Genomic DNA, 13,619 nt, shown 5'->3' on the forward strand with positions numbered 1-13,619 from the left:
AAAGGCAAATAAGAGATGCACATGTGTCTAAAATCTGAGCAGAAATGTCTGGGACTAGGGTCCCATGCTACTGTCCCGATTCTGCAATTCTGGAGCTGAAACTGAGAGGAGGGATTCTGAGAACTGCAAAGTGTTGTTCTGCCAAGTCCTACGGATAGAGGGCAGGACCATGGTACTACACCACTATCCTAGGAAGGACCAGGGTGCCATGCCCCTGTCCTTGGGGTTTCTACCAAGATTTGCAACCCAAAACTGTCCCTATGTGCTCTTCCGGTCCCAAAACTTCCACCAATGCTCAGATTCGAACCTGTACCTGAAGCTGAAAAAGAGGGTTTGGGGTGGCTATATAGGTTTTTGCCTAAGTCAAACCCTTATGTTGGTGATTTCCACTTGCATGAATAGCTAATAATGTATTTAAAATGTGTGTGCAAGATCCTAAGAATGAAAGTAAACAACGTAGAGCAACCCTAAAGAGTAAACCCTAATTGCTTATAATTGACAAAGTAAATTCTCTAAATCCATGATGCAAAGTGATCTAAAGAATGAATATGAATCAAAATAAAGCCTATGTAAAGACATGAAAACAACATGAAACCATACCCAACCCCAAGGGAGAGGTACAAGCCAATCATCAATCGGTGATCTCCTATTGTTCTTATACATCTTCAAAAGCCCCCAATTGATAAAATGATGCTTAATGAATGTTTGATGGATGAATGTTGAATGTTGTTGAAGACTTCAAAGATTACTCTTTCACTTCAAAGAAGACTCTAATGCTCCAAAAACCTATTCTTAGATTCTTAGAAGAAGACCCTTTCAAATGAAGAAAGAGAGCTCTTAAGTATGAAACCCTAGATCTTAATTTCATTTTTAGGCCGACATAGGATATGAATTTCCCAATGATATTTTGAGGTTAAGCATTATTATATCATAGGATTGTGCTCTTGAAATTTCGGGGAAAAATCCACGGACCATGTGCATTCCTGCCACGGACCGACCAACTTTTTACCAAATTTTCAGGGCCATTAGATATGATGATATTAGAGCGCATCCCAATGTTACAAGTGATTTGGAGATGTTTTGATATGCAAAATCGGGCCTAAACGATCAAAATAAGATAATTAATGTTTATGATTAAATGATTCATTGGAGGAATAAGATGAAAAGGGGCACACTTAAGGTAAAGGGACCAACTTTATAATATGTAAAGTGATGAGACATGACCTTAGATTTAATTTAATTAATTAATTAAATGCTTAAAGGGGAATTAGAAATGCAAGATGCAAGACACACTAAGGCGAGTGCTAACCTAAGTGTGAAATTGTACCACCCTAGCAAGGGTGTACAATTTATGACACGACATTTAGCCTCCACTTTAGTGGTCATATGACACTACGTGCATATGCAAGCTAAAGTATAGAAAAGTAAACATCATTTGAAAAAATGAAATATCCATAAGTTGTCGGATGAAGCCCCCAACAGTATCTGCAGTACACAATTAGGAACCACACCCTACAAAACCACATGTTAGATCACAAAATCACCCAATGATTACTAAGGAAGGTGATGAAATTTGTGGGTAGCTATATGCCCCCCCTATTTCAACTTGCTTATTAGTGAGATGAAACAGGGTATCATGTTTTCCACAGCGAATTGTGATAAAGATTTTGATGAAGCAAGTTCACAACAAGGCTTGTTTACTTATCCAAGCATGTTATGAAACTAATGCAGAGAGAGAGGGTGAAATCACGATTCCACGACACTACCGATGTGAGAAAGTGCAGAAATTAGGGTTTTAACTAAAAAACATAAAGTGAAAAAGTGCATAACACATAAATATGAAAGTGCCACCTTCATTTGTCACTTTCTAACTGTTTGGCACTATTCACTGCAGAGGAGCCCATATACAAGCCACCATGCCTTGATGCTGACTTGAGTGACCTACGAGGATGGAGATCCTGCACCAGTCCACACTCATTGGCTGACTGCTCGACTAGGTGAGTTGACCATCTATTGACTCCATTTGACTTTTTTGTCTTTTCATAGTTTTTATAAGTGATGATGTTATCGCCTAGTCTGGGCTCACGCCCTCCCTTTGGACATGTAAGGGTCCTAGGGTGCCCTGGTCCTCCTAGGGCGCTATGGTCCCCTCTAGGCGCCATGGTCCTAGTAGGGCATCCTAGTCCACTCAGGGCACCTTGATCTCTATTCGGGGTGACCAACGATGATACAGGATCAGGCGATGAATGCTAGAACTGGTAGAATGATTGTATTGATTAGATGATGATAGATGATTGATCGATTACTGATAATAGATTGCTTTGCATTTTGCAGAAACTACCGTACATCCACGAGCATATCGTCAATATTACCTTTCAGAACCTTCAGGAATAGATCCCAAGGCTGACAATGGGAGAGAGGGATTTGCTACACATAGTGGGCTTGTGGATGCTATGACCATGTCGGCCATCCGATTCCATGTTGCGATGCCGATGGAATTGATGGAGAGGTGGGATGCAGACACCTCGACATTGTCACTACATGTGGGGGAGACGACAGTCACCCTTGAGGATGTATACCACATTTTGCGCCTTCCCATTAGAGGAGAGATCATGAGATATTGATCTGACCAAACATAGGAGGATTACAAGAGAGAGCAGGTATATGTTGTGGGGAGAGTGATATACAATGAGAGGAGGGGCTGCATTATGGTCAGCTAGCTCCTACACCCTACTAGCGAGGTTTCATTAGTGAGGTGACTCATGATTGCGACCCTTGCATTAGATGTGTGCCCTAATGGATGAGACACGCATATGCATGGAGGACTCATCTATGCCATACAAGCTATGGAGAGAGACGGGAGAGTATACTCTTGGGGTCACAGCATGCTTGCGCATCTCTATCATGACCTTAGGGAGTATGTGTTTGGACATGGATGCAACCTGATGACATGCATGCTACTATAGTTGTAGATGCTTGAGCATATTACTTGCACTAGGCCTGGTGGAGCCCCCATGGAGCTAGTCCCAGAGCAGCCTAGGGTATTTTCTTATCCTCTTACCCGTGAGTGGTAATTCGGTGATCTCCTGTATTGGAGGTTGAGCTTGGATAGATTTTTTGGCAATATGAAGGAATTGATTATGTGTTGCATTGATGTTTTATCATTGATGTCAACACTAACTGTTATGATTGCTTACCGGTAGATAGATTTTGGTTACCGGTAGTAGAACTAGTGTTACCAGCAGAAGGGACTATAAGTTGGATACTACCGACATGTTTGGATCAATGGAATATGTTTGGTTTGATGCTTCTAGAGTATGTTTTGGTCAATTGGTATTGAATTGATGACCTGATGCTATAATATACTCTAGTAAGCCTATACTGGTAAGGGTTTAAGGTTTTACCGGCAAAGCTTTTACTAAGAATCTTTGACAGGATGCATAAGTGGTGTTGGTGCGGCTTATAGATGGAATTCAGGATGCAAAAGGTGATCTTTGTTTGTGCTTCAACTACTTGGAGACATCACTTTGGCATGGTGAATCTATTTGGGTCCAGGTTATGGACTAGTATCATGTTACGTGTTCTCTACACATTACCAGGATGATTTATGGATTGGTTAATGTTGTTTTGGTCTAAAGCCGACATGGTATATCATTGTAATGTAGATGTATGTAATGATATTATTTTAATATCTTTTAGGTGGCTGACCTAATTGGTTTAGGCCTTAGGGTTTGTATAAATTGATGTAAGATCTCATTGTAGATTGTGGTGGTGGTAATGGTCATGGAATGAAATATCATATGCGAAGGAGATTTGGTTGATCATAGGTGATCGAATTGGGTTTATGTAAGAGGTCAAAGGCCTCCGATATTGAGCTTAACCGGGACTATAATTAGGCATGGTAGATGCTATCATTGGTAGTTTATTCTTCTAGATTGCTGTCCAATTATATTGAGGTGGTTATAACCTCTTTGTAGTCAGTGAGACTCCTTTGTAATCAGTAGTACGCTCTAGGCAGTGTGCCTCCTTGCATGTGCAGGCGACTTATTGTATCACATACTTTCTGTGGAAGTATCATCTGATTGTGGGTAGGCTTCCCACCATGTTTTTTCCCTTTACCAGGTTTTCGACGTACAAATCATGGTGTTATGTGGTATGGTTGCATTGTGTTGATTCTCTGTTTCATTCTTAAGTTTCATTGCTTAACAATATCTATTTTTTCTATTCCGGTATTTAATATTTATGTGCTCTAGTTAAAGGTTATAAAATGGTTTGATTAATATAATCTGTTGACAACTAATTCACCCCCCCCTCTTAGTTTTCCACTGGTTATTCAAATCCACTAGCAACTATTTTCAGAAGAGAAATCCCTAAGATTGATGGAACAAACTATGGGGCATGGAAAATCCGAATGGAGACTCATCTTAGATGTCTTGGCAAGGATATTTGGGAGATCATTGAGAAAGGATATACACCTTATGATTTGGCATCTGGGAATCCTACTCCAGTAGACTTGGAAAAAAATATTGAAAATGATTGCAGAGCTAGAGAAGTCCTCTTGTGTGCACTCACTAATCAACAAATCATGGGATTGACTGATAAATCATTTGCAAAGGTTATGTGGGATAAATTGCAAACTCTGAATGAAGGTGACCCTACTATCAAAATTTCTAAACTTGATGGTTACCGAGTAAGATATGAGAACTTGAAGATGGAAGATAATGAAAGAATTGCTACATTTATGGAAAGAGTAAATGAGATTGTCATGGGAATTCAATGTTGTGGAGGATCTCTGAGTGAAGATGAAATAGTTTCGAAAGTCTTGAGAGCCCTACCACTGGCTTACAAGATGAAGGCTACTGAAACTAATGAAATGAGAACAATGAAAAACACTTCTGTTAACATAGACATTCTGAATGGGAAATTATCTGCTTTTGAGCTTGAAGAATTTGGACCCTTTGGAGGTGCAAAATCTGAACCTTCTTTTCATGCATCATCATCTACTAGCAAAAGTGATTGGAAAGACCTATATGCAAAAGAATTGGAAGATATGAGGAAAGAGGATGAATAATTTGAGCAACTTGAAGCCCTATTTTCTGGTAGAGTACCTAAAGGACCGACAGGAAGTAAGTATGAAGGAAAAGAACCTTTTAAATTTTTTGCATGTAATAAGATTGGTCATTTTGCAACTAGATGTCCTACAAGGAATGCAAGATTTGAAGAAAGAGTTAAGAAATCATTTAAGCCTAATCAGAATAAATATATATTCAAGAAAAACAAACTATGCTACATAGCGGATGAGGAAGGAGTAAGTGATGAATCAGAGGATGAACCAATAGGAGACTCTGCTAGTGGATCCAACAGTGGAAAGGAATGGGTGTTCTATGCTTTTAAGGAAGATGAACCGGAACCGGTTATCAAGAACGAAGAAAAAGCCTTGGAAGAAAAAGTTGAAGACAAGGATGAATGGGTAATTGACAGTGGATGCTCACATCATATGACTGGAGATAAAAGAAAATTTCTATCCCTACAAGAATACAATGGCGGTCAAGTCAGATTTGGGGATGACAAAGCATGTATGATCAAAGGTAAAGGTATTATTTCTCTGGATGGCAAGCATAATACTAATAATGTCTACTATATAGAAGGTTTAAAGCATAATCTTTCAAGTGTTGGTCAATTGGTGGATAAGGGATTCCAACTTTAGTTCAAAAATGGAAAATGCAAAATCACTAACAAAACTGGTTTGGAGATTGCAACCGGTACTCAAAATAGAGGTAATATCTTTCACTTGAACACTAGTGATAAGACATGTTTGATTGCTCATATTGATGAGAGTTGGTTATGGCATAAGAGGTTGTGTCATGTTAATTTTGATTATATTGTTAAGATCAGTTCAACAAAGGTAGTTAGAGATATACCTACAATTATAAAGCCTCTCATAATCCGGTATGTAAGGAATGCCAACTGGGAAAGCAAGTTAGAACTTATTTTAAGAGCATACATGATAAATATAATGATGTGCTTGATTTTATTTATACTGACTTATGTGGTCCAACAAGGACCAGAAGCTTTCAAGGTGATAGGTACTTCATGCTAACAATTGATGATTATTCTAGAATGATGTGGGTGACTTTTCTAAGGGAGAAATCTGAAGATTTTGAGAAATTCAAGATCTTTAAAGAAAAGGTGGAAACCAAAACTGGATTGAAAATCAAATGTCTGAGATCAGATCAAGATGGTGAGTTCACATCTCATGAATTAAATAGTTTTTGTGAGATAAATGGAATTAGGAAACATTTATCTACACCCCAGACTCCTTAATAGAATGGAGTAGTGGAAAGAAAGAATAGAACCATTTTGGATGCATTAAGAACCATGATGATGGAAGCCAAATTGCCTCACATCTACTGGAGAAAAGTAGTCTACACATTCAACAGAGTTCATATCAAAGGTGAAACCGGTAAAACTCCTTATGAATTATGGTTTGGACATACACCTACTCTTAAATATTTTAGAATTTTTGGAAGTAAATTTAATATCAAAAGGGATGATTCAACTGGTAAGTTTGATCCTAGATATGATGAAGGGATATTTCTTGGATATTCAATTCAGAACAAAGCATATAGATTTTATAACAAAAGATTGCAGAGAATTGTGGAAAGCACAAATGTGAAAGTGGATGAGAAATATAGAGATCAATCTATATCATATGACAGATAACTGGCAGTGGAAGTGATCATAACTGATCTGAAAATGCCTCAACCGGTACAAGACACTGAGACAGTTACACTGATACAATCAGAAAATTTAACTAACTGGTGATCAAAACAGAGAACCTGAAGTTCAGCAGACACTAAGGTATGTAAGATTAAACCATTTTAAATATCAAATCATTGGAGATAGGAACAAGGGAGTTATGACAAGAAGAAGACTGACAAATGAAGAGGTATGTCTTATTTCTCAAATTGAACCGACATCTGTTTTCGAAACTTGTAAAGATAAACATTGGATAAAGGCTATGGAAGATGAATTAGATTAGATAGAGAAGAATAAGACTTCAACTTTAGTTCCCCGACCTAAAAATAAGAATGTTATTGGAACTAAATGGGTTTCTAAAAATAAGCTAAATGAGGATGGTCAAGTTGTAAGAAAAAAGGCTAGACTAGTTTGTAAAGGATATTCTCAAATGGAAGGAATTGATTATGGTGAGACATTTGCACCAGTAGATAGAATTGAAGTTGTTAGACTATTTCTTGCCTATGCAACATACAAGAACTATAAGGTCTATCAAATGGATGTTAAATGTGCATTTTTGAATGGTGAACTTGAGAAAGAAGTATACATTGATTGATTTGATGGATTTTCATTGACAGATGACAAAGATATGGTTTGCAGGTTAAGGAAAGCATTATATGGATTGAAACAAGCTCCTAGAGCTTGGTATGCAAGGTTGGATAAATATCTTTTGAAGCTTGGTTTTACTAAAGGCAGTGCTTGTTGGTATTTTGGTATGGTTTTGTTATTGATGTCAACACCTATAACACTTATCAACTCTGGCACTTTGGAGGATTGGCAATGTTCATCAGCAAGCAAGTAACTTTATGCACAGTCACTGGTATCTGGTTCACCGACAGGATATATTGTTCATCGACACTTGGAATGACATGGAAATCACTTGGTTATGTCAAAGACATCGTTTGGACACTTTTTCTTGGAGATTTTCTCATTGGAATATTCATATTTCCATATTTGATGTTATCGGCAAATAGGTCTAGAATAAGCACCAGCAGGCTTATCTATTCCAGATCAACATGACATGCTTTGGAGATGATTTTATTGTTATTGTAAATGCATTAAGCCGACATGTTGAATCAGATATTGCATCGGTTATTGATTTACTTATAATTATTTTATTGTAATATCTTTTAGAGCCGACCTACTAAAATTAGTCTTAGGTTATGGTATATATGTAAGATCTTATTTGTAAGATCGATAGGTGATTGGGAAAAAGAATTATAAGAAGGTATATTCGAGAATAAGTAGAGCTATACATGTAGACATAATTTAAGGTGAAGAAATGTTTTTGTAAAGGAAATCAGAACTACATCGGTACTGAATCCAGCATATGAAGATGTTATTTTGAGCAGTACATCATTATTGGATTTAACCATCCAATTGTAGTTAGTGTGACTCCTATTTGTGTTTGAGCAGTGAGCTCTAGGCACTTGGCCTTTTTGCATGTGCAGACCCCATTTGTATACACATACTATTTACAGTAGTATCATCTGATTGTGGGTAAGGTTTCCCACCATGGTTTTTCCCCTTACAGGGTTTCCATGTAGAAATATTGGTGTTATGTGTTGTGGATGTTATTGTCTTTCTGTTTCATGCATTAATCTTTACCGGTACTGTAATTAATTGATAAACTATCTACCAGCATAAATTCCGATTTACCAGTATTAAGCATTAAGATTGGTTAAGTTATTTTTTGTTTGAATTTATTTGACAACTGATTCACCCCCCCCCCCCTCCCTCTCAGTTGTCTCTGGGACCTAACAATTGGTATCAGAGCGGACTCCTCTTTGTACAAAAGTTTAACAGCTTGAGGAGATCCAATGTCTACTAACTTTTTCAGGAAGGACAATCCTAAACTTTATGGAACCAACTATGGTATATGGAAGATCAGAATGGAGACACATCTAAATTGCATTGGAAAAGACATCTGGGATGTTACAAAGAATGGCTACATTGCTCCTACTCAAAGTCAGCCTAATGCACCTACCTTAGGAAAAGATGAAGAAAATGATTGCAAGGCAAGAGAAGCACTTTTGAGTGCATTATCAAATCAGCAAATCATGGGATTATCAGATAGGTCTACTGCTAAAGCTATTTGGGATCATTTGGAAAGATTGAATGAAGGAGATTCTATAGTCAAACTTGTAGAACTTGAAAGCTTCTAGGTCAGGTATGAAAATCTGAAAATGGAAGAAGATGAAAGGATTTCTGCTTTTATGGAAAGAGAAAATGAAATTGTTTTGGGTATTAAATGTTGTGGAGGAACCTTAAGTGAAGATGAAATTGTTTCAAAAGTTTTAAGAGGATTTCCACCAGCATATAAAATGAAAGTTACTGCAATAAATGAATTGAGAACAATGCCTAATACATCAATAACTAGGGATACATTGATTGGAAAACTTTCAGCTTTTGAAATTAAGGAATTTGGTCTTGTTGCTACTATAAAGACAGATTTATCTTTTAAAGCATCAACATCATCCTGCACCATCTTTTGACAAATCTGATTGGAAAGCCTATGCAAGAGAACTTGAGGAAAGCATGAGAGAAAATGAAGAACTTGAAGAACTTGAAGCACTATTTGCAAGGAAAATGCCTAAAGGTCTAGTTGGAAGTAAGTATGAAGGTAAAGCACCCTTTAAATGTTTTAACTGTAATAAGATTGGTCATATGGCTTCAAGATGCCCTGATAGACATGCTAGACTAAGAGAAGAAGCTATAAGAACATACAAGCCTAACCCTGAATATCAGAGATACAGATTTAAGAAGAATAAAGATAAATCTTGTTATCTTGCTGATAAAGGAGTCACTGATGATTCTAATGAAGATCCGACAGACAATGGATGGGTTTTTGTTGCTATAACAGAAGATCAACCGACACCTACTGTTCAACTGGTAGAGCAGGCCCTGGCAGCTAAAGTTGAAGTTAAGGATGAATGGATCATTGATTCAGGATGTTCACATCATATGACTGGTGATAAAGGTAAATTCTTGAACTTTTAGGAATATAATGGAGGTCTGGTAAGATTTGGAGATGATAAAGCTTGTTTGATCAAAGGAAAAGGTACTATATCTCTTGATGGTAAGCATAATACTGATAATGTTTACTATGTAGAAGGTTTAAAGCATAATCTTTTGAGTGTTGGTCAAATAGTTGAAAAAGGATTTCAGTTACAATTCAAGAATGGAAAATGCAAAATTACGAATAGAACTGGTTTGGAAATTGCAACCGGTAATCAAACTAGAGGAAATATCTTTCACTTAAATAATAGTGAAAAGACATGCTTGATTGCACACATTGATGAAAGTTGGCTATGGCATAAGAGACTTTGTCATGTAAATTTTGATTGCATTTTAAAAATCAGTACTACTAAGGTAGTTAGAGATTTACCTAAGATTGTTAAGCCTCACAATCCGATATGTAAGGAATGTCAATTTGGAAAATAATATAGAGCATCTTTTAAAAGCATTCTAGAAAAATCCAATAATGTTCTTGACTTAATTCAGACTGATTTATGTGGTCCAACTAGAACTAAAAGCTTACAAGGTGATAGATATTTCATGCTAATCATTGATGACTATTCTAGAATGTGTTGGGTTACTTTTCTTAGAGAAAAATCAGAAGCTCTTGGGAAGTTCAAACTATTCAAAGCAATGGTAGAAAATGAAACCAATAAGAAAATCAAATGTCTGAGATCAAATCAAGGAGGTGAATTCACATCTAAAGAATTTAATACATTATGTGAAGTGAATCGAATCAGAAGACAGTTATTAGCACCCCGGACACCACAACAAAACAGAGTTGTAGAAAGGAAAAATAGAACTATCTTGGATGCAGCTAGAAGTATGTTATCTAAAGCAAATCTACCACATGTATATTGGAGAGAGGCAATAAACACAATGGTCTATACATTCAACAAATTTCAGATCAAAGGAGAAACCGGTAAGACCCCTCATGAACTATGGTTTGGTATTACTCCTACTCTTAAATATTTCAGAATATTTGGAAGTAAATGCTATATTAGAAGAGACGAGTACATTGGCAAATTTGATCCTAGAAGTGATGAAGGAATATTTCTTTCTTATTCATCTAAGAGCAAAGCATATAGATGTTTTAACAAAAGATTGCAGAAAATTGTTGAGAGTACAAATGTGAAGATTGATGAACAGTTTAGAGGAACTTCAAGGTATATAGACTCTGAACCGGCAACAAAGATACTAACAAATGAACCTACATTGAATCCACTGGTACAAAATGAAGATCCAGTTACATTGGTATCATCTGAAAATTCCACTATAACTGAGGAACAACAACAAACGAAGACACCCCGGTATGTAAGATTGAACCACTCTGAAAATCAGATAATTTGGAACAAGTATCAAGGAGTTATGACAATAGGAAGACTGGAAAATAAAGAGGTATGTCTTATTTCTCAATTTAACCATCATCAATTAATGAGGCATGTGAAGATAAGCACTGGATTAAAGCTATGGAAGAGAAACTAGAACAATTTGAGAAGAACAACACATGGTCATTAGTTCCAAGGCCTAAAGACAAAAATGTGATTGGAACAAAATGGGTATTCAGAAACAAACTTAATGAAGATGGGAAGGCAATTAGAAATAAAGAAAGACTAGTGTGTAAGGGATATTATTAGAAAGAAGGAATTGATTATAATGAAACCTTTGCACCGGTAGCTAGAATTGAGGCAATCAGATTATTCTTGGCTTTTGCAGCACACAAGAACTACAAAGTATATCAAATGGACATTAAATGTGCATTTTTGAATGGAGATCTTGAAGAAGAAGTTTACATTGATCAACCTGATGGATTTTCTTTGACAGATAACAAAGATATGGTTTGCAAGTTAAGGAAAGCTTTGTATGGGTTGAAATGAGCTCCAAGAGTTTGGTATGCTAGATTGGATAAATATCTTTTGAAGATTGGATTTTCTAAAGGTAATGCTGACAGTAACTTATACTATAAAGTGACTAATGATGACATCTTGGTTATAGAAGTTTTTGTGATGATATAATCTTTGGAGGAGAAGATGGATTATGTAAAGACTTTTCTATTGAAATGCAACATGAATTTGAAATGTCTATGATTGGAGAGATAAAATTATTTTTAGGATTGCAGATTTCACAGACTGATAATGGTATATTCTTAAGTCAATCCAAGTACTTGAAGGAGTTACTAAAGAAATTTGGGATGGAGAAATCTAAACCGATAAGCACACCTATGACTACAAATGACAAATTATCACTAAGGGATGAATCTACACCTATTAATCCGACTAGGTACAAGTCTATGATAGGAGGTCTACTGTATTTGACACAAACAAGACCTGATATTATGAATGCAATATGTATTGTTTCAAGATTTCAGAGTAATCCTAACGAAAATCATGAATCAACAGTAAAAAGGATTTTTAGTTACTTACAAGGCACTACAAATCTTGGTTTATGGTATCCTAGAGATGAAAACTTTGAATTATGTGTATACACAGATGCAAATTGGGCAGGAGATGTGGATGACAGAAAAAGCACCACCGGCAGAGAATTTTTTCTTGGAAGCAGATTAATTTCTTGGTTGAGTAAGAAACAAAGTTGTACATGTTTATCAACAGAAGAATCAGAATATGTTGCAGCAGGAACTAACTGTACATAGGTATTATGGCTTAAGCAAATGTTGAAGGACATAAAGGTAAAATGCAAGGAACCTATAACTATCTATTGTGATAACACTGCAACAATTGATATATCTAAGAATTTGGTACTACATTCTAAAACTAAACATGTTTCTATCAAATTGAACTTTTTGAAAGAGAATGTTGAAGCAAAAGAAGTAAAACTGGTTTATGTGAATACTAAAGAGCATATTGTAGATATTTTCACTAAGCCTTTGCCTAAGGAGACTTGTGAATATCTCAGAGACCAGCTTGGGGTCATACCCCCACCGGTAGAGACTTAGACAGTTGATGTTTGTCATCAACTGGCAGAATTAATAGAGAAATCTTTTATTCCGGCTTTGATGAGAAGAGCTACTTCTCAGGGGGAGTAGTTGGCATACTGTATTAGTTGGTATTTTGTATTTGAACCTAGCTTTTGTATTAGCTTTGGCATTTGATGTCAAAGGGGGAGAGATCGATATGGAAAAACACAAGGAGAACACATGTTATTCTCAGGGGGAGATACTGTTACTTTGGGAGAGATTGATTACTCTCTATATCTGAATTTTGATTTCTAGTTATGATCTCTTTTGGGAGATTGTTGGTTTTTGGTAATTGGCATTTCTGTTTTGGCACTTTGATGGTTTTTCCATCTTGTGTTGCCATCTCCAAAGGGGGAGATTGTTGGTATTTTGGTATGGTTTTTTCATTGATGTCAACACCTATAGCACTTATCAACTCTGGCACTTTGGAGGATTGGCAATGTTCACTGACAAGCAAGTAACTTTATGCACAGTCACTTCACTGACAAGATATATTGTTCACCAGCACTTGGAATGACATGGAAATCACTTGGTTATGTCGAAGACATTGTTTGGAAACTTTGTCTTGGAGATTTGTTCATTGGCATATTCGTATTTGCATATTTGTTATTACCGAAAAATAGGTCCATCATAAGCACCGACAGGCTTATCTATTCCAGATCAGCACAACACGCTTTGGAGATGATTTTGTTGTTATTGTAAATGCATTAAGCTGACATATTGAATCAGATATTGCACTGGTTATTGATTTACTTATAATTATTTTATTGTAATATCTTTTAGAGCCGACCTACTAAAATTGGTCTTAGGTTATGGTATATATGTAAGA

This window comes from Cryptomeria japonica, chromosome 9, assembly GCF_030272615.1.
Source record: "Cryptomeria japonica chromosome 9, Sugi_1.0, whole genome shotgun sequence".
NCBI classification, from domain to species: Eukaryota; Viridiplantae; Streptophyta; class Pinopsida; order Cupressales; family Cupressaceae; genus Cryptomeria; species Cryptomeria japonica.